The sequence below is a fragment of the Sus scrofa genome, chromosome 16 (genome assembly GCF_054392235.1).
Source record: "Sus scrofa isolate SSC_HxYL_T2T_F1_AM1 chromosome 16, Sscrofa_HxYL_maternal_Yorkshire_Landrace_v2.0, whole genome shotgun sequence".
NCBI classification, from domain to species: Eukaryota; Metazoa; Chordata; class Mammalia; order Artiodactyla; family Suidae; genus Sus; species Sus scrofa.
In genome coordinates this window covers 28,498,727-28,519,899 of record NC_139398.1, presented here as the reverse complement: position 1 = coordinate 28,519,899, position 21,173 = coordinate 28,498,727, and the positions used below count along the sequence as shown (strand labels likewise).

General features: G+C 35.0%; 1 pseudogene; it reads left to right on the top strand.

Annotated features, from left to right (window-relative positions):
- The first annotated feature begins 469 nt into the window (after nt 1-469).
- LOC146395478 (large ribosomal subunit protein eL8-like) lies at nt 470-3,937 on the top strand (annotated as a pseudogene).
- Nucleotides 3,938-21,173: the final 17,236 nt, after the last annotated feature.

Here is a 21,173-nt window from a genome sequence, read left to right as displayed (position 1 = left end):
AGTGATTCTATTTTGGGGTCGACCTACATACACTCCCTGGATAAGTCCGAACAATGGATGGATGCCTGTAGTGCTCTCTCCTAGCTGAGGTGACTGTGCAGAGAGCAAGCTGTCCTGATTTCTATCCAAGAGCGCCACCTGGAGTCATGGAGGGAACAAAGCAGCAAGAGTTCAGAGGTGCATGTTCAGAGCTCATGGTTCAGACGGAAAGAGTGGGGAAGGACCTACCTGAAATAGAAGTCAGGAGAAAGGCATGGGGGAGGTGGCCTGCAGGGAATCTCGGAAGAACTCAGAACAGAAACTCTTGTAAAATAGGTCAGGCCCGTAGAGCTGAATGGTGGTTAAGATAAGAAGTGCCCTTACCTTTAAAACAACATCTAAAAAAAGAGGACAGGGGAAAGAGTTATTTATGGGAGAAGTTTAGATAAATAAATAGAAAAGCCAAATATACCCATTTTTAATCTCGAAGATGTCCAGCCCGAAGCAGGCTGATATTTCTATAAAGCTGTAAAAGTGTGTTGTTAAATCAAAATTACCAGTGGTGATGAATATCTTGGACTAAACATTCTAATTAGAGTTGCACCTGTGAATAACAATTTAAAGTATCCCTAGAACAAATTTTATCTAAGAGTGCACACGTAGGAAAGCTCTGACAGATACCATGCTAAGTATATTTTAAAGAGGAAATGGGTGATAAAATACATTCGCTGTTCAGATACATTAAAAGGAGTTGTTCAACCTCCGGGTTACATAAGAAAATGTAAACCTTTTCTTGAAAAGCTAATGGAGATCTCTACACTGTCAAAATAAGGGGCTGTGTTCTCTGACAAGGTTGTTCTTGATTTTCTTTCTGTTCCTTCCATTTCTTTTTGGATTTTTTTTATCCAAATCCTGTTGTCTTGATCAAAGCTGAGAGTGAGTACAAACATCTCTATCACAAATATTTTTTCTATGAATAAATGTGAAATTTTATCAAACTTATTACAACTTAGCTTTTAAACTTTAAAAAAATAAACATTGCAATATAGGTGACTTACAATGTTATGTGAGTTTTAGGTGTACAGAGCACAGTGAACAGACTCACATATACATATATGTCCATTCTTTTTCAGATTCTTTCCCCATACATGGCCATCACAGATTATTGAATAGATTTCTCAGAGCCTATGTAGTAGGTCCATATTACCAATCAGTTTTGCATATAGTAGTGTGTATATGCCAAATCCCATCTCCCAATCCATCCCTCCTCCTAATGTTTCCTCTTTGGTAACCATAGGTTTGGTTTCAAAATCTTTGAGTCTCTTTTGTTACAACAGAAAACAGCAGTTTTCTCACTGTGACCTGCCAGATTCCTGTTATAGAGACTATAATGCAATTTTGAAATATTATCTTGATGCTCATTTTCAGCCAAGTTAAGGGGAGAAACATTTTTTTTTCCTTCTTCCTTAATGGGGAGTGTCTAAGTTTAAGTCTTATCTTGTCTTTCACTTGTAGATTTGGAGATATAGTCAATGGTGAGATGATGCAATTTCTTTTAAGCAATCTGACAAGTTGAAGCTGTATATACACTGCTTGCAGAAGAAGCCTTCTGAATAAGTTTCCAAACAGAAAGGCTGTTGATTTCAGTTGAATTTTGTTTCAAATTTGTTTTATATTTGCTCCACTTGCTGCTTTATAAATTCATCTGAGTACTTAGCTGTAGGTGTGTAAATTTGGGAATGGTGCCATTTAATTGTTTTTCAAGAAAACAAAATCATCTGGATTTTCATCTGTGTTTCTGATTTCATCGCACATCCACTAATTTTAGCATCTTCCCTGGAAGAGATATAGAAAAGGTCTTTACAATAGGTCTTGTGGAAGAAATGCAGCTATTTTGAAGATATATCAATATTATATGTGTCATCAGCAGCTACCAGGAATTGAATGACTTCTTTTATAAATGGGTACCAGTTGTTAAATGAGCTCTGCCGTGTTAGTGTTGCTATTTGCAAAGTAACATATTTAAGATTTCTATTGCTCAAGCAGCTTTTTCACACTTTAATAGCAGCTATTACATCTTGTTTGAACATTTTACATAAATATGACAAGATACTTACAATTTTTTCCCATGCTATGAGTTTTACTTACAGCTAAAAAAAAATAAGATGATAGATTGCAAAATAGATTAAAACCAGTATTTGTATTTCCTATTTTGCTGTGATATAATTATTTTATGAACACATACCTGCAGCATGTACCAAAAACTGCATATCATATGCTTTTGATTCTTGGATTTATGTATATCATGTTTATCTCATAGTCATAATCATAAACTAATCTTGCATTCTGTAAATATTTTTCAATCATATTGCCATGTTGTTAAGTGACATTCTAAAATCTCTCATCAAGCAAATAAATAGAAACTCATTTAAGTTAATCATGAATCCTTGAGTCTGCCAGGTCATAAAGTCTCATTCTACATTTCATAATGTTTGATATGTACTAAATTTAAATAACACAACTTGTCATATAACTATCGGTGTGCAAGAATTTGTGTACTACTCTAGTATTTTGAAGAAAATATTGTGAAGTACAAGGGAATGAGAAACAATGCATTGGTGATAGAAAATGTTTGAGGAGGAGGGATTTCAGTTGGGTCAAGAAAGAATGAGCAAGGGTTTTCCAGACTAGAAGCTGTAGAGCATTTAAGTGCTTTACCCTCTGCCCTCCCTCTTTTTTCCCTCCTTTTGCTCCCTTGTTTTGTTTTTTAAACTGTATCATTGCTTTGTGTTTTCCAAAGTTCTGAGATTTCCATGAATAACTAGAGATTATTCCTTCATATGGGCCTGTGTTATGAATATCAGGCACAGCGCCTCAAAAAGAACATGGAGTAAGTATTTGTATTCCTTTTCGTGGACCATGGGTTAAAAAAAAAAATCTATTTTTAAAAATTTACTGTACACAATTTTTTATATTTCACGGTTAAAACACTAGTCTCTGGTGACTGTCAAGATGTATCCACAAATATAATCCTGATCTCATTATATTTCACTCACATAATTATATGTTATTTTCCTTTTGTTAACAGTGGAAAATAATGGCATTTACTTGATAGCATTATTGTGAAGGTAGCCCTGGCCCCTGCTTTCATGGAAGAAACAGCAGGCCAAGAAGGTGGTAAATCCCCTGTTTGAGGATTTTGTCATTGGATAGGATGCTCAGCCTAAAACGCACCTCACCTGCTTTGTCTAATTGCCCAGCTGCATTGAGCTGCTGTGGAAAAGGTCTGTCTTCTATAAGCAGTTGAAAGTGCATCTTGTAGTTAACCAGTTCACCCAGTTAACCAGGCCTGGGACCACCAAAGAGCGACACAACTGCTTACACTGGCTCACAAGTACAGATCACAGACAAAGGAATAGATTGTTGACTCCGCCTGAGAAAAAAAGCTGCCGGCAAAGGGAATGTCCCAAATAAGAGGCCACCTATCCTTCAATCTGGGGTTAATGTTGTCCCCACCTTGGTGAAGAACAAAGATGGCTCACCTGGCAGTAACTGCACATCATGTGGATCCCATTGGGCTGGTTATCTTTCTCCCTGTCCTGTGTCTTAAAGTGAGGGTTTCCTACTGTAATTTTGAAGGAAAGGCCAGGCTGGGCCATCTAGTCCACAGCAAGAACTGCACCACTGTCACCTTCATGCAAGTTTATTCAGAATACAAAGGGGTTCTGGTTAAGCTGGTGGAAGCTATCAGGACCAATTATAAGGACAGATATGATGAGGTCCCCATCACTGAGAGAGGTATGTTCTGGATCCAAAATTGGTGGCTCACATTACCAAGCTGGAAAAAGCAAAGGGCAAAGAACTGGCCACCAAACTGGGCTATATATACTATGAATTTCCTGTATGTAAAATACAAATTCTCCTTCAGCCAGTGTTAACTGAGAAAAAAGCAAAATGAAAAATAACTTAGAATAGGGTATTTCCGTTAACATGTATGGCTTACACATATTAAAAATAATCCATTGATTTCTAAGTTTTGAGTATATGCTATCTTTGATATTCACTTCCCTAGTTCTTCACCTTGGATCAAGAATTCTATCCTTCTCCCTCTTATTTTTCTCACATACTCTTTACAAAAGCTAATACAGTGCTTTTCAATATCATTTCAAGAAAGTACTTATTTCTCAACAGTCATTCAGTACAAAGAGATGAAGTAGACTCTTGCTTCTAAATTCTGTAACTTGTATGCATTTTAAAAATACTAGACGGTAATATATTTCCTTTCAATAAAACCAATGTCACCTTGTTTTTCTATAGAACCATTAAAAGGTCTCTATCAGCATCTTTACTTAAGGTACTTCCCTGCTCTTGTAATTTGTGCTTAAATACTTTGCTGATTTTGCATTCACTCAGATGATATTTTGAGTCCCATTTATAGGAGATATTTGGCTGTCCTCTACACTAGGTGTAAATCCATTTTGCCCTGAACAGTAAAACATTTTGGAAATGTTAATCCCAAACCCTTTGTCACTGTTCTCTTTCACATTTCCATTGCATTGTGCCTCTAGAAAAGGGAAGAGTTAAAAAATAAATTAAATCTACAGCTTTTTAAGATAGTTGAGAAGAAATAGACAAAGCTCATACCATTATATGTTGTGCTCTAGAGTGGAAAGTGCTATGGGTGGGATATAGGAAGCAGAGAGGACATGAGGTTGTGACAGAGAGTTTCTATATTTCATTAGAATTGAAAGAGTGGTCCTTTCAGATGAGATGACTTTTAAACAAAAACTGGATGAAAGGAGCGGGTAGTTATGTAAATGTTTGAGGGCCCAGCATCCAGGTAGAGGGAACAGCAGCTGCAAAGCCTTGAGGTAGGAGTAGGTTTAAGAGAGTGTTCAAACAATATAAGGAGAATAATATGGCTGGAGCTGAGTAATGAATAAGAATGGTAGGAGTTTAAATATTAGTGTCGGTCAGGTGTAGAAGGCGTAGGACAAGCTTCCAGATTGTATTGAATTGAGCACCTTCACTTTTAACAAATCTGTGTGTGAATACATATATAAATGTATTATAGGAGATCAAAATATGACACCCCAAAATATGCCTCCTAAATTTGAACTGAAGGCATTCGGAGTTCAACACATGGGAAAGAAGCCTTCCCAGAGCTTCCTTTATCTGACAAAACTTTTGAGATATGAGATCTGCCTGAAATCCCCTCTGCTGGGAAGTTGTAAAGCCAGGATGCCAGGGAAAGTTGCCATCAAACAGGCCAGTACAAACATTGCTCCATTAGTTTCCCCCATATATTTGCCTTCTTAAAATATGCCACTTTGGAAGCCTAAAACATTTTCCTTTGTCTTGTCACTTCTCTACACACTTACTATTCTTTGCTAACATTCTAGATAAGCTAAATGTCTAACCATTCCTTTGAGTTATCATCACCCACTTTTGCCTGCATGTGTGCACACTGCATATGATAATAAACTCCACGTGTTTATTTCTCGTTAACCTTTCTTTCATCAGTCTAATTCACAGGGCCCTAGCCAAGACACTTGGAGGGCAGAGGAAAGTTTCTTATTCTTCATCTTCTCTACATTTTAAATCTTGCCGTCTTTAAATGAAAGCCATACATTTTTTAACCCATGTGTGCATAATATTGTTAAAGGCGATATAATGACTTAACAGTCCTCTGAAGGAAAGGTAAAAATAAAATAACTTACAAAAGTATACATTTCAATACAAAGGCACAACTACACTTTATTACACAACAAAGCTGCTAGATGCTTGCCCTCAAATGTAGAATTACTGTGATCCTTGTAACTGTACCTGGAGTCTGAATTGACAACTCGACAGACACTTGGTTATATATGATTGCTCAAAAAGTGAACAATACTACTGTAAGAAAGTAGGCAGAAGCTTCTCAACACTCATAAGCAAAATTTTGATGAAAACACAGTCCTAACTTCACCTGATTTGCATAATTTTTGTCTTTTGAAATGGGAAAGTAATTTACATTTAAAGTGATGTTTCAGTCTAAGCCAGACAATAAAAAATACTGAAACATGCACGGCAGTTCTTTTTTGTGTGTGGTATTATCTTTTAATTTAAGAATGTCCTGGAGTTCCCGTCGTGGCGCAGTGGTTAACGAATCCGACTAGGAACCATGAAGTTGCGGGTTCGGTCCCTGCCCTTGCTCAGTGGGTTAACGATCCGGCGTTGCCCTGAGCTGTGGTGTAGGTTGCAGACGCGGTTTGGATCCTGCGTTGCTGTGGCTCTGGCGTAGGCCGGTGGCTACAGCTCCGATTCGACCCCTAGCCTGGGAACCTCCATATGCCGCGGGAGCGGCCCAAGAAATAGCAACAACAACAACAAAAGACAAAAAGGCAAAAAAAAAAAAAAAAAAAAAAAAAAAAAAAAAAAAAAAAAAAAAGAATGTCCTATTCTCTGGCCTTACCAAATGCAGTTGTGTCACAGTCAGAGGGATAAACAAAGCAACTTGCATAATTTCTAAAATTTTGCCTTACATCTTGATAAAGGTCTTAGTTTTATTCTATTCTAAGTGTAATGGGAAACTATTGTAGTCTTTCGAAGAAAAGTGACATGATTAGATTTATATTTTAAAGGAATCATCCTGTTTAATTTATGTAGGTCATGAAAATTCAAAATCACAATGGAATGGAATAACTTTATTTATATACTTTTTGTTAGTTTTTTTGTTTTTATTTTACCCTCAATGTTTCAGAATAAGATATTTTAGGGAAAATATTGACTTATTTAAATTCAAAACACTTATCAACTGTTCTGTTTGTAATGACCTAATTATCAAGTTTAACCGTTATTGTAGGAACTTCAGTTTTGCAAAGTTCAAGGTTGTAGACAGTTGAGAAAATAGTCCCAAATTGCAGATTTGGAGTTGATATTCTTGGGTTCTAATAGTGTCTGTATTATTAATTACTGTAAGAAAGTAGGCAGAAGCTTCTCAACACTCATAAATAATCTAAAATTGTGTTCTACCTCTGAATGACCTCGCATTATAATTAACACTATATTTGGGCGCCGGGGGGGGGGGGGCAATACAATCTCCTTTCTTATTGCAAGAAAATACATAATGCAGCAATGAACCAGAATAATGAGGATCATCTTGTCTTTAAAATGAGGTTCAGTTTATCCTCTCCCTGACTGCTTATTTCTCCTGATATAAGCTTTTCCACCCCATAATTCATCCTGAGAATAAACTGACCAGGAAAGCCAGGAAGACTACTCCAATCAAAGAGATATGTAGTCCCAATGGAGACAGTACTTCTCTCTGAACCTTATATCATACTCAGTTGATCCAGAAATTGGTTGTTTAAGGGAGATGTTTTTTTCCTAGGTCCAATTCATCAAATATATTAGAAAACTTTTCACACCAAAAACCTGTGCTTAGCAATAAATCACTCAATAGTATCTATAAGAAGGGAAAGGAAAAGCTGCATTAATTGTTTCAGCAGTTAACTCAGGCAAGAAGGACACATACTGATTTAGGATTTTTATCAGTCAAATGTTACTTATGAACATTCTGCTAAGTTCACCGTCGAATTTATAATTACTGCTATATATGGAAGTTTTTGATTTGATGTTAATGCCTAAATGTCAACGTATAGTATGAAGATTAGTAATAATGTGGCTCTAGGATCAAACAATTGCATCTTTGGGGGTTGGCTATCTAGGTTTAAATGTTAGCTCTACCACCAAATAGGTGTGTTACCTCAAGTAAGTTATTTTTCTTTTGTTTAATCTCAATTTTCATAAATGTTTACTGTGAGAACAAGATAACCCATACTCTTAAAATACCTAAAATATGTTTGGTGAACAGGAACTCATAGAAGAAGGTTTGGCATTATTGCTATAATTTAGAAGATTAGGTATATTAGATATTTATTTTGTGCTTTAAGAAGGGGAACAAAATTTTGACACAGAATGGGTGAGGATATGTATGTATTTATTGCATAATGCTGAAAAGATATTTTTCCTATTGTATAATGAATTGTGATACTTAAGTTTCTCTCTTTTGAGGTGGAAATTTTCACAACTGAACTTTAATTTCTTTCTGCATAATAAACAGCTTTTATTTTCACAACAGGGATTCATTGACAGCACATAGATTCTTAAGTAAACTTTCATACATGGCCCCAGTTCATTTCCTTTTAAGAATGTCCTAATATTTAAAGACAAAAAAACAATGTCCACCACTGTTAACAATTAATTCTACAAAATCCTAGCATGAGGAGATAAGAAAAAAATTACAATTACAAGCAGAGCAAGTTAAGAAAGTGTGGGGATTATTTAGAAAACAGAAAACCTCTGCTTTCACTCAAGCCATTTAAACGAATTTGCCCAAATTAGGATATGTAATAATCTAAATAATTGCTTCCATGTTAAACTTCAATTTTAATAGACGTCTCTGGTAGAACACATTAAAGTTGCCAGAGATAGTAGAATAAAGTAAGAAATTACAGGCATTTCTTGATAGATAAGACTAAATCTTATTCTAAATCCAGACATTGACAAATAAGTATTAATTTTTTTATTAAAAATGAAAGATATAGAAAAAAGCTAAAATTATTCAGGGTACTTCATTAAAGTTTATTAACTGTAAAGAAAGCCCCCCAAAGACAAGAACATTGCAAAAATTGATCATATCTTCAAAAAATTTAGTAATACTGTTTTTATGGTCCTTGAGAAACAAAGGCAAACAAGAGAAGGCTCCTGGCTTTGTTTCCAATGAGTTGGGAAGCAAATGAAGAGTTACAAAAACACTGATGAGAATTAAACTGCAGGTATTTATATGGTGCTAAAAGAATGACATTAATTAGGAAAGCGTTTGATAGGAAGTAGGAATTCATGAAGGGATGAAGTAAGGGAAAGAAACATTTAAATTGAATTTTGAAGATGCACAGTAGTTCCTTAGACTCCTCCAGGAGACGTGTTATAAGCAGAGAAAACAGGAAAAAAAAAATTGGAAGTCTGCCGTGATATTTGAGAAACTGTAATAGTCTGAAATGAATAGAAGTTACAGTCACTGGAGTAGAATGGCCAGAGGATGATGGAAAAGGAAACATGAATATACCTGGCCTTCACATTTCTTATCAAGAGACATTAGCATTCTGGTACCGTAATACTTAAAACTGTTTCACAGGGCAATGTTTTGCCACTTCCTGCTGAAAAGGTTTCCCTGGAAACATTTTACTAACTGCCCCTCCTCCAGTGTTCCTCAACTGAAACTCCATGAATAGAAGACAGTTTACTGCATTTTTAAAAGATGAGTCAGCATGCAGTTCCTTGGTAGGCATATTTACTGCCTTCAGTCACTTGAAAGTATAAAGAGCTGATAGATACTTCTTTACTGAAGTCCATTTTGATAGGCAAAGACATATACAAGATGCTGGAGCTGAGGACATTTCTAGCAAGTGAATGAAATACGTACTGTGAGAAGAAGAAATCTTGCTTCTTCCCTTTGGGCTCTGGGGCTTTTCCTGTTCCATAGTGAAGTTGAGGAGAGAATCTGCCTTTTTATTTCTTTGAGTTCATTCACACAACACAGTTTATCTGGAAAATTTAAGCTAAGCCTTATTTGTAAAGTTAAATCTCTCCAAAGTCCTGGTAGAATACATACCAGGAGTTCCCTTCATGGCTCAGCAGGTTAAGAACATGAAACCATGTCTGTGAGAATGTAGGTTCGATCCCTGGCCTTACTCATTGGGTTAAGGATCCAGTGTTGCTGCGAGCTGTGGTGTAGGTCACAGATGTGTTGCTGTGGCTGTGGCACAGCCCTCAGCTGCAGCTCTGATTTGACCCCTAGCCTAGGAACTTCTGTATGCCAGAGGTATGACCCTAAAAAAAAAAGAAAAAATAAAAACAAACAGGAAAATAAACAGTGTCAAAATAATGGTATTGTCTTTGTAGGCTCACATAAGCCTGTGAATGCAGGAAAAATTAAAACCTGCTGTTACATTGTTAGAATTATAAAAACACTAAGTATTCATCAAACTTCATTTTTTGTGGGGGAGGATGTGAGGTCTAGGGTATTATTTTTTATGGTTGTTAACTCCCCTGTTTTATGTTATTGTCCATCAAGTGTTTAAGAAATTATTGTGCTTTCTATCCATTTGCATAGTACATATTGTCCTATATCCACGCTGCACATTGCTGCTGTTTTTTTTTTTCTCTGAAAAATGTTCTCATCCATTAGTGGGGATAGAGTTGTCAGTAGCGACAATAGCAGCAGGAATCGTCATGATGTTCTGGAAACCTTTGTAAAACAGGAGGCTCTGAAAGTCTCAAGAGGCTTGAGGACTCTGTCTCCAGTTACCATTTATCCAGACATGTACTTGGAAATATTTATTAGGTGCTTACTGTGTGTCACATGACTTACCTAGGCAAGGGGGATACACACCTGAGTGAAACAGAGTCCAAAGCCCCAGCAGCAGCTCCAATGCAGAGCAAATTCATGCATACACTGAGGTCGCTAAGGCCATTTCTCTCCCTTGTTATTCGTGTTGACAGGTAGTTTGAACAAGCCCCTTCACCTCCATTTCAGAGGAAATGGGATAAGGGAGTACTGGTTATGAAAGTGAACATGAGATTAGGATACTATTAAATCAAGTGAGTTCCCTATAAATTTGTGTTTCTTTGGGAAAGATACTTACCTTTGGTGGTGTCAGTCAAGGGTTTCTGTTGATAAAAATCTAAAAATCAGTGTAGAGCATAGTGGAGTTTACATGGCTTTAAAGAAAAATTTTGAAATATCTAAAATTAGATAAGGGGGATTGGCTATGACTGATAATTTTATTTGCTTAAAGATAACTGGTCTCTGTTCATGCACTGCCTTAAATTAAACCCACACACGTGTATACTATATTTTCTATAACATGTAATGTTAAAGTATCTCATATTTTGGAATATAAAAATTCAGTGGGGATGCCAGATCTATAAATGTATTCAAAGGCTAAGTATGTATAATAGTGTATAAAATAATGGACTCCAAAAATTCTACAAATGTAAGTATACAGTTGGTATAGTCTTTAAATATAATATATATTTCCTTAAGATCTTTACGATACATTAGTTTGCCTTATGAAAATAATCAACTTGTAAAACTATTCTATATATTGCTAAATGTCAGATGCTTAAAAGGAAGTATCTGCCTAGTTTATTAAAAGTCAATTAAGCAAACTTAAGTTTAACCTTCTCTTAATACTTCAATAAAGCTGCATTGCGTAAGGGACAGATGATTTTATCTCCCAGGTAGAAGTGGGAGCCTGAAAGATTTTGAGCACTATAGATTTCCCAATGTTTAATAATTATAGAAACACCTGTGTTAAATAACTCTGAGTTGATCCACTCTAAAAATACAGAGTGCTTAATAGTCTTGAGAAGCAAACTCATTGCCAGCAAGCCACAGGTGTTCACCACAGGAAGCCATAAAAAATGTGAAGATGAAGGATGTGATGACATTTCCCAACCCATAATGTATATATCCCCAAATGAACTTATGCATCTATAATTGAGCTGTTTTTTTTTAAATTGTTAATGTGGCATTTAGATTATTTTAAAAATAAAAAGCCATAAAATTTCCAAAATGTGAATAATACATTAGTTTATAAAAGAAATAGATGCAAAGGGATAAAATCAAGCTAGAATCAGAGGTTTAATTTTAAGTATTTTTTCTTATTTGTCATAGCATTTGAATTTCCTGTTTCCTGTGTTGAATTTCAAGTTTATGCTGATAAGTAATTATATGAATGAATCTTCATTAAAATAAAATACAGCTTTTGAATTTTATTAATTAAAGTAACAGCCTTCAGATAGACTATTCGATTTAGTAAAAAATTATAATCATGTTTCACCTAAGATTTTATTTGTTATTGTTCATATAAAGTTATATATACAGGGAACCATAATCAAATTGCTCCATGTTTCTTTAACATGTAAACTGATCTTTCTATTTAATTCCATTCAACATAAAAATAATACTTAGTAATGCATTTTGCAAGGATTATTAATGCCTTCCAGACAATCGTGTTTGTTAACTGAACCTACTTGATTATCCATGCTGATGGAAGACTGTGGAAGCATGGATAATTGAAAATAGAAGGTAATTCAGAAAATTGCTGTTGGTCAAATGCACATACACAGAAATATTTTCACACACGCTTACTCAAATAAATCCCTCATTTGTCACTCCCGTAAGTAAATGATTCAAAGTGGTTGATAAAGAGAAGTGGTTTCTACCAAATTACATGCAGATAATAACATATGTGCCACCATCAGACTAAACACAGAGTGGAAAGAATGTATGTTCCTACCTCTAGAACCGAATCTATGAATTGATGTTTCTATGTAGGTAATTCAAACTCTCCTCTAGGTTGGTTGTATTTGATGTGGTCCAATTATAATACCAGGGTGTTACTAGTCTACAGGAAAAACTATGGGTTAACATTATATACCAGTTTTACTGGTAGATCTGACTAGTAGACAAGAGTGCAGAAACAAAAATAACCCAAAATTCTGACATTTTAACAATAAAGTATATTATTACCTTTTCTATTGCTTTTTTAGGGCCACACCCACAGCATATAGAAGTTCCCAGGCTAGGGGTTGAATTGGAGCTGTAGCTACCAGCCTACACCACAGGCACAGCAATGCTAGATCTGAGCTTTATCTGAAACCTACACCATAGCTCACAGCAGTGCTATGTCCTTAACGCACTGAGTGAGGCCAGGGATCAAACCCACATCCTCATGGATCCTAGTTAGGTTCATTAACCACTGAGCCATGAAGGGAACTCCCAAGTTTTTTTTTTTTTTTTTAAACTACATCCAAAAAATGCCAGTGGTATAAATATGGTAGAAGTTTATTTCTCTTTTGTGTTAAGGGAGATGTGCTTGGAGTGGCAAAGTGATGGTCAGGTAGGCATCCAGGTCAGGTAGGCATCCAGGCTTCTCATATTTCGTTGTTCTAGCCCCTGCATTGTGTCACCTGATAACATGACCAGAGATAGTTCGCCACAACCAGGCGCACTTCTCAGCCCACCAAAGGGAGAAGAGGGAATGGAGGACAAGCAGTTTCCATCCAATGAGGGTGAAATGAAAGAAGCTTGTATCATATTTTTCAGAACTTAAGCATGTTTCCTGCTGGCTGCCATGGAGGCTATGAATACAATCTCCAGCTAGGGACTCATATACTCAACTAAAATTTGGAGGTTCAAAGACTTAAAAAAAAAAAGAAGAAAAATGAATATTTGAAGATAATTATTTTTTTCCCAAAAGAGATACCAAAGAGAAAGGATTACAATAAATTATAATGATTAGTCAGGACATCCCTTACCACCCTGCTGAAAAGTTTGAAATCAGGCGAGATTCTGAGGAAAGAAAATGAGACTATCTGTATTGATTGTAAGAAGCTCCCTGTGGAAATATTCCAGAAATTGTTAAAAGTTCCCATCTTCCCTGTTGAGACAGTGACCATCATTATTTCTAACAACTAAGGTATTATTATTAAGGTATTATTATTATTATCTGAAAAAAAGTTTGAATTTTAGAAGTGGAAAGTCACAACTAAAAGGGATAGAAATGTTCATATTTTCCAGTGTTCTCCAGCTATACTCCCTGGGATAAATGTCCATGAAATTGTTATTGGAAAACTTGTTTTCTTGTCAGATAGGTTTGGGAGACCTTCACTACCATATCTCCAGTTAGACAATTATAAGACAAATTAGCGTATTAATAAGTATTGCAACACCCAGTAAACTATTTAAATGCCTTTATTCCAGACATATTAATCACATAATTCTTATTCAAATAGCAGTTATCAGTGTATCTTAAAATAGCCTTTTGAGGAAACTGATTTAATCCAAACTCCTTATTTTACAAGGTATTATAACAAATGATGACCAAGCATTTATATACCTTAATGAGAACTCAATAAGTAAATTAACCTAACTCCATTCAGTGAATTCTCAGCTTTTAGTATAAATAATTCATTGATTTAATCCAGGGCCTAGCAAACTCTGGTTCATGAGCTATTTCTGTTCCACTGCCCATTTTTTCTAAGTGTGGTTGAACAGTTGCAGTCATCCATTTACACATTGTCTGTGGCTGATTTTTCACTGCAGCAGCAGAGTTGAGTGGTTGTGACAGAGATCACATGGCCCACAAACCCTCTGATATTTACTATTGAGCTTTTTACAGAGAGACTCTCTATGACTCCTGATTTAATTCATTTGGAAATACTATATAAGTTAAACAGGAGTCAGTATATCTCAATAACTTCAGTGTATCTTAGCGAAGAAAAACAATTTGATATGAAATTGAATTAGACTGGAAAAAATCTTTTGGAAGGAGTAATTATTCTTCTCTCAACCTAAGTGTTTTTTGATTATTGATGAGTAATTCAGCCAAATAAAATTTAAGAAGACTAGGTTTTATCTGATACTTGAAACTGCTGAATTCCATTGGTACCACTGTGTTAAGCATTGATGATATGGAGATGAATGAGACATAGTACCAGCTCTGGACTAGCTTGGTGCCCAGCAGAGAAGATAGAAAAGAAATCCATTAAGTATTATGTCTTGACAAAATCTTTAGTAACATTCACAAAACTCTAAGAAAGGGATATGCCACATTATTTAAATGTAGCTTTTTTCCTCTTTTTCTCTAAGAGTTATATATCACATATATCTCAGGCACTGTCCCAATTACTTTACATAAAGATAGATACATAGGTAGATAGATACAGATATATAGATATTACATATATATCTATTAACTCATATAGTAATCACAGCAACTGTAAATATAATGATTCACAGTCTGTGAAGAAAAGTTCTAAGGCAGGGCTGGGGAAGTATTTTGCTCAGGGAAAACTGAATGTGCCAAGACACAGTGCAATAGAGATACTGAAAACAGAATGTAAGCAAAATTTCTTAAGTTTCTCTTTTAAATGTAATATCAAGAAGGATAGAAAATAAAAGTTTATGAACCAGATTGAGAGAGTATCTTGTCTAAAAGACTTTATCTTGGTCAGAAGAAAGATAATTAAAAAAATAATGTCATATAGCAGATACTAAAATAAGATAAATTCAGAGATAATGCTTAATGGCTTAGTCCATTTCTATTTTCTAGAATCAGGTGTTGTGAGATCATATTAAGAATGAAATTTCTGATTAGCTCCATGATGATTATGTCACAAACCTCCACATGGTGTGTCATTCACTTGAACTATATAGTTTTTGTACAAGCTAGCACTATTAAGAATAGTTTAAATATAATAATGGTTTAGGAATTTATATTTTATACATGTACATTGACATTAAGTGGATGGACTGGCATTGATAAAATAGCAAATATCTTAAGGTGTTATCTAATCCAATAGTCCAATTTACTTAGAGTGACTAGGCAAGTTTCTATAAAGCTATGGAGATAATTCCATCATTATGATTACCAAAATATTAGGAAAATTTCCTAATGCAATATACTGACTTATATTAGCTATAACACAAAATTATGTTTTATTGAAATAGAGTATTTTTGTATTAAAAATGAGAATTCTGTCCTAATTATCTAATAGTTAGTACTTTAGAAAAGCACTGTATGGAATAAGACATATTAAAAAATGCCATTGTACAAAATGTAACTTGTTAAAAATTTTAAAAGATACATTTCAACATATCTAGACATAAATGTGTAATTTTGGAAGCAGAAGCTCTCAAATTGTATAAAATGAAAAATAATTTCTTCCAGTCAGAAACTTAAGCAGATGTATCAGTTACCACAATAAAAATAGATTTAGCAAACAATTTTCTTGCTAAATAAGTAATCAAATATTGGGATCAACAAATATTTACACGATACTTGGAAAAACAGGGACAATCTTTCTCTTGTACTTTAGACTGAACACACCTGGACTAAAGAATCATGTCCAATTTTAAACTCTAAATTTAAGAAAAGATTCATGAAATACAATTGAATAAATAAATTACCCAATAAGAAATGTGGGAATACACTTTAAAAAAAACAAAATAAATAACAGTTTCTAATAATATTTATCTTAATATTTATATACTGTTAACACTTGAGAACAAATGGGAGATGAATCTGCAGCCTGAGGAATTTATGTTCGTAAAAAAAGAATGCAAATAGAAATCATGGGATTATTTAGTAAGATTAGTAAGAAGAAATTTGGGATTACTAAGAAGATTCACTTTCCAAACTCTTTTGTTAAAAAACTAGGATTGGGAGTTCCCATTGTGGCGCAGTGGTTAACGAATCTGACCAGAAACCATGAGGTTGTGGGTTCGGTCCTGCCCTTGCTCAGTGGGTTAACGATCCGGCTTTGCCCTGAGCTGAGGTGTAGGTTGCAGATGTGGCTGGGATCCCGCGTTGCTGTGGCTCTGGCGTAGGCCGGTGGCTACAGCTCCGATTGGACCCCTAGCCTGGGAACCTCCATATGCCGCGGAAGGGGCCCAAGAAATAGCAAAAAAAAAAAAAAAAAAAAAAAACCACACTAGGATTTGTCATATCTGTCTGAGATAATATCTAGTCCAAAGAGCCTGTGATCCTGGGATGGATGAACAGATGATGTATGGTGATGCAGCAAGCGTGATGGTAAACCATCTGCCATTAGAAAGATTGCTTAATAGCTAAACTTCATTATCAGCAGTTTGTAATTTTCCATAGTGGAGGAAAAACAAAACTATGTAATATTTATCTCCCATTGTTCATTGTTCAAAATAAATATTCCGGAACCAGATTTTTTGAGTTATATCCCAACTCATTTTATTAATTCTGTTACCTTGGGAGAGTCAATTAATATATCCATATTTCATTTTTAATGTCTTTAAAATAGGAAGAATAAAAACAGAGCCTGTTTTATGACTCGTTAAACATTAACTTTTAGATTTCATAGATGACTGTCTGACTCAGGTTAAGGCTTACCAAAATCTCTCTATTGGTTTTTACACAGTAGACAACTTTGTAAATGTTTATTTAATAAACTGAATTTATAGTATGAAAGAAGCAAGGTTATTATCCTAAACTATATTCCAAAGATGTTAATGCTGTTTGTTTATGTACATATGTCCCTTGGTTATATTAATATTAAAACCCAGAGGCTATTGTGAGTGAAAGTATAGACAAGTGTAAGATAGGACTTGCAAAGGACCTTGACTCTTTCAAATTCTTCTACTGCTATTTATTGCACTGAAATCTGGGGGGGAGGGGTAAGAAGAGGAGGTCTTGAGTCTCGAATTTTAAACCAGACACTTCCTGCCACATATATTGTGGAATAAATAGCAAGAAAGTGTATTTTCTGTTGATATCTGGGCAATTTTCCTAATCTCTTATCTGCTCTCCTACAAAGAGTAACTGTGTCGGATCGTGTGTAAGCTTGGAGACTATTTTGGGCCTTTAACACAAAACTTGCATAAGAAGAGAGCCTGATAGACTCTTTGAGACTTTCTTGTCATGGAATATGTCAAAGAGCATGGCCAATTCCAAAAGCAAAGGTACCTACCCGTTTCAATTTATCTTAAAAAAAATGAAATTGGAAAAGGAAAAGAAATCCAAGAGAACCCCAGACATAGAAAAATAACATATCTCTGCTTAATGATATTTAATTTTTCCCCTTTTTTTCAAAAATTCAACTGCCAAGGCTGATGGTCTTTTTTTGTGTACTAGGGTATAAATCTGGAATTATTTGATTGAAAAAAAAAAAACAAACTCAAGAGCTTTTCATTGATGGAAATAATGGCTACAGAAATAGAATTTAGGCTATCCAGAATCCAAAACCTCTTAAAGGAATTGTGTACAGGAAAACTGGTAAATGATTCATTCAAATTTATAGTAATCCTTCAAGAAAGTTCTGAAATTATTTGAAAATGGTGGACAAGCAGGCAGGTAGCCAGGGGGAGTTCCCAGAGGTGATAAAAAAAAATTCAAATACTTTTCCATAAAGCGAGACTGGTGAAGTTCATCTCTTGAAAGATATGAGATTATCTTTTATAGTTGAGTGTCTTGAGATTTCAATACTAGTGAAGCTAGTCCCCAGATATTAGCACCACTCTGTCATTCAGAAAATACAGTTGGCCCTTGAACAGTATGGGTTTGAACTGCATGGATCCAACTAGCGTTTGAGTTCTGACTCAATCCTCAGCCAACTCAGCTTCCTACCCTTGGGTGAGTCATTTATCAACTCCTTTGTTTTTGAGGCAGAGATAGCAGTAGGTAGATTTTCCACTATGCAAGAGTCAGCACCCCTAATCGCTGTGTTGTTCAATGGTTAAATCTGTTGTACCGTTACATAAATGCAAAAATTAAGTTGCATTTGATTACATTAAAGGAACTCATCTAGATCTGTTGTCTGCTGTTATCTTTCTGTCAGTTACATTATCATAATTATTTTTGCAAAACCACCATCTTCCATGATAAAAGAGAAAAAGAAAAACAGTAAAGCTGATAAAATTGGTTGCTTAGATTCTGTAATTCTAGGTGAAGTAGTTAAGGAATATTTGTGTCCTAAGACTCAAATGATCCATACCCTTTATAAGGAGGTTCTCACTGCTAAATAGTACCCTCATCTATATCTCAGCCTCCAAATTCCCTGAATCAGTCCTATCCAAGATCAACTAAGAGACTCTTGCTAAGGGTTTCTCTCCTCTTCTCATGTCCCTAGCATACTTTACTTGGAACTAAGAATGCATTAACACATTTCATGGTTCTACAAAACCAGGCTCATTATTTCACTAGCTTTTTATCAACTATCCTGGAATATATGCTAAAAGAGTATGAAATTTATTTAGATTTTATTTCACCCATGCTACTTATCAATAAATATCCTGAAAACTTTCAGGAAGGCTTTTGCTATGTTAGCATGTTACCAAAAGAAGTTACTAAATACAATAAATAAAAGCCAGTTAGATTATCATATTTATCAAATAACTGACTAACATTTTATTTCTTAACAAAATAAGTAATCTGATGAGAAGGAACTCTTGGCCAAGAGCAAATCATTCCCTAATACTATGTGTTTGGCTTTTTCACTTTGCTGTGAACTGGTATTTTTTTCGTATATTTTGAATGAGGTAGTTTTACAGTATGAAAAATGTGTATTAATTTTTACTATTTCCCTTCATTTTCTGTTTTACTAGGAGAGTATATTTAATTGTGTCTGCATCCCAGTTCTTACACTGTCAACACTATGAGAATTTTGTATTTCTCCTTCATCAGTAGGTTTTTACAAAAATCTTTAAAGAGGTTCAGTCTTAGTTGTCATATCTACGACTCATTCCACTCTGATCTTTAGGGATAATTCTTTCTATTGCAGGCTTTTTGGCTAAACAATAATTCAGTTTGAAGTGTTGATTCTGACAGAAGAAAACATGAATTATTTCTTGAGTTTCATAAGCACAACAGTTATGGATAATTGGATAAAACACATAAATATAGTACACTTAGAATGTTTTAAATTCTCAGGAATTAGAGCAAGTTTTATGACTGACTGTGCCAGGTAAAAATGTTGTTAAAATATTTTCAGCCATTTACAGCATTTTTAGCTTAAAATAAAAAGTACCTTTGGAAACAGCAATGCAAAATGAATTTTTAACCCTTTAGAATAGAAATTTGTAATTTCTAGAGAATTAATCTAGAGATAGTAATATCTAGAGAATTTAAAAAGTACATACTCTCATAATTAAATAATAATTCAATTTCTGGGAATATGGCCTAAAAATAACCTAAAATGGAAATATGTAGGTATTTTACACACACACACACCCATGCATGCACACATACAGATATCAATTTCATTCTATTAGAGATAGTATGATTAGCACCTACTTGAAGTCTCTGGAGCTCCAGATAACATGTGGGGAACATAATGAGAACATATTAACGTATATTAAAATTCATGACTGTGTTCAAAAGATGACAAATTTCTCTGCAGTCAAAAAGTGGAAAACTATTCTCACAATGTTATGTGGAGGGTAATCCCATGAGGCTCATGATTTTCAGCAAGAGCCTTGGAGAAGTTTGATTCTACTCTGGTGTCTGTGATCAAATTTCCCATTCTGTCATTGAGGACTCAATGAGTCCCATCATTTCATATCAGTATCTTGAGCAGTTTTCTGTATTCCTTTATTTTTTTTTATTTTTTATTTTTTATTTTTTTTTGTCTCTTTTGCTATTTCTTTGGGCCGCTCCCGCGGCATATGGAGGTTCCCAGGCTAGGGGTCGAATCAGAGCTGTAGCCACTGGCCTACGCCAGAGCCACAGCAACGCAGGATCCGAGCCGCGTCTGCAACCTACACCACAGCTCACAGCAACGCCGGATCGTTAACCCACTGAGCAAGGGCAGGGACCGAACCCACAACCTCATGGTTCCCAGTCGGATTCGTTAACCACTGCGCCACGACGGGAACTCCTGTACTCCTTTAAAATGTGGAGACAAATTGAAACTGTGGTGACTCTTTAAGTGTTGCCACTTTCATCAAACTTTTTCAATAATCGGAAAGAAGGAGGAGGAGGCCACAAAATAGGACTTTTGCCAGAGTGTTGACTGGTTGAGTGGAAAGATCTGTAATATTAATTATATCATCTGAGACCAGAAAACCTAACTTTCATTAAGGAATTCATAAGACTAAGGATGAAATGTTAGTCATAATGGAAGCATAACCAGCGCACACACACACACCCACACACCCAAACACCCACACACACCACAGAGCACTCATATTCAAGGTGAATATACAGCAATGAACCTCTTCAAAGAGCTTGAAGAAAACTCCCCACTAAGATCCAGTTGTCATCAATTTGTCTCAAAATAAGCATAAGTTAGAGTACTCTAAAAATAGTTTAAAATAAGTATGTTTAATTTCCTCAAAGTGGTAATGATAAAAATAGAAAACACAAAAGTGATAAATTAGCAGATACTAGTGACATGGAAATAGTGACCAGTCAAAACAGATATTTATAAAAAAATGATTAAAATATTAGGAGTAAAATTATAGTTATTGACTATTAAAATAGTATCACAATATTTGGGATGGATTCTAAAAATTACTCAAAGAAAATGCTAGAAATATTGAAGATAGTGTTGATTAATTTACCCGGAAATCTACACAAAGAGCTAAAGAAATAAAAGAATAAATGATATGTTGA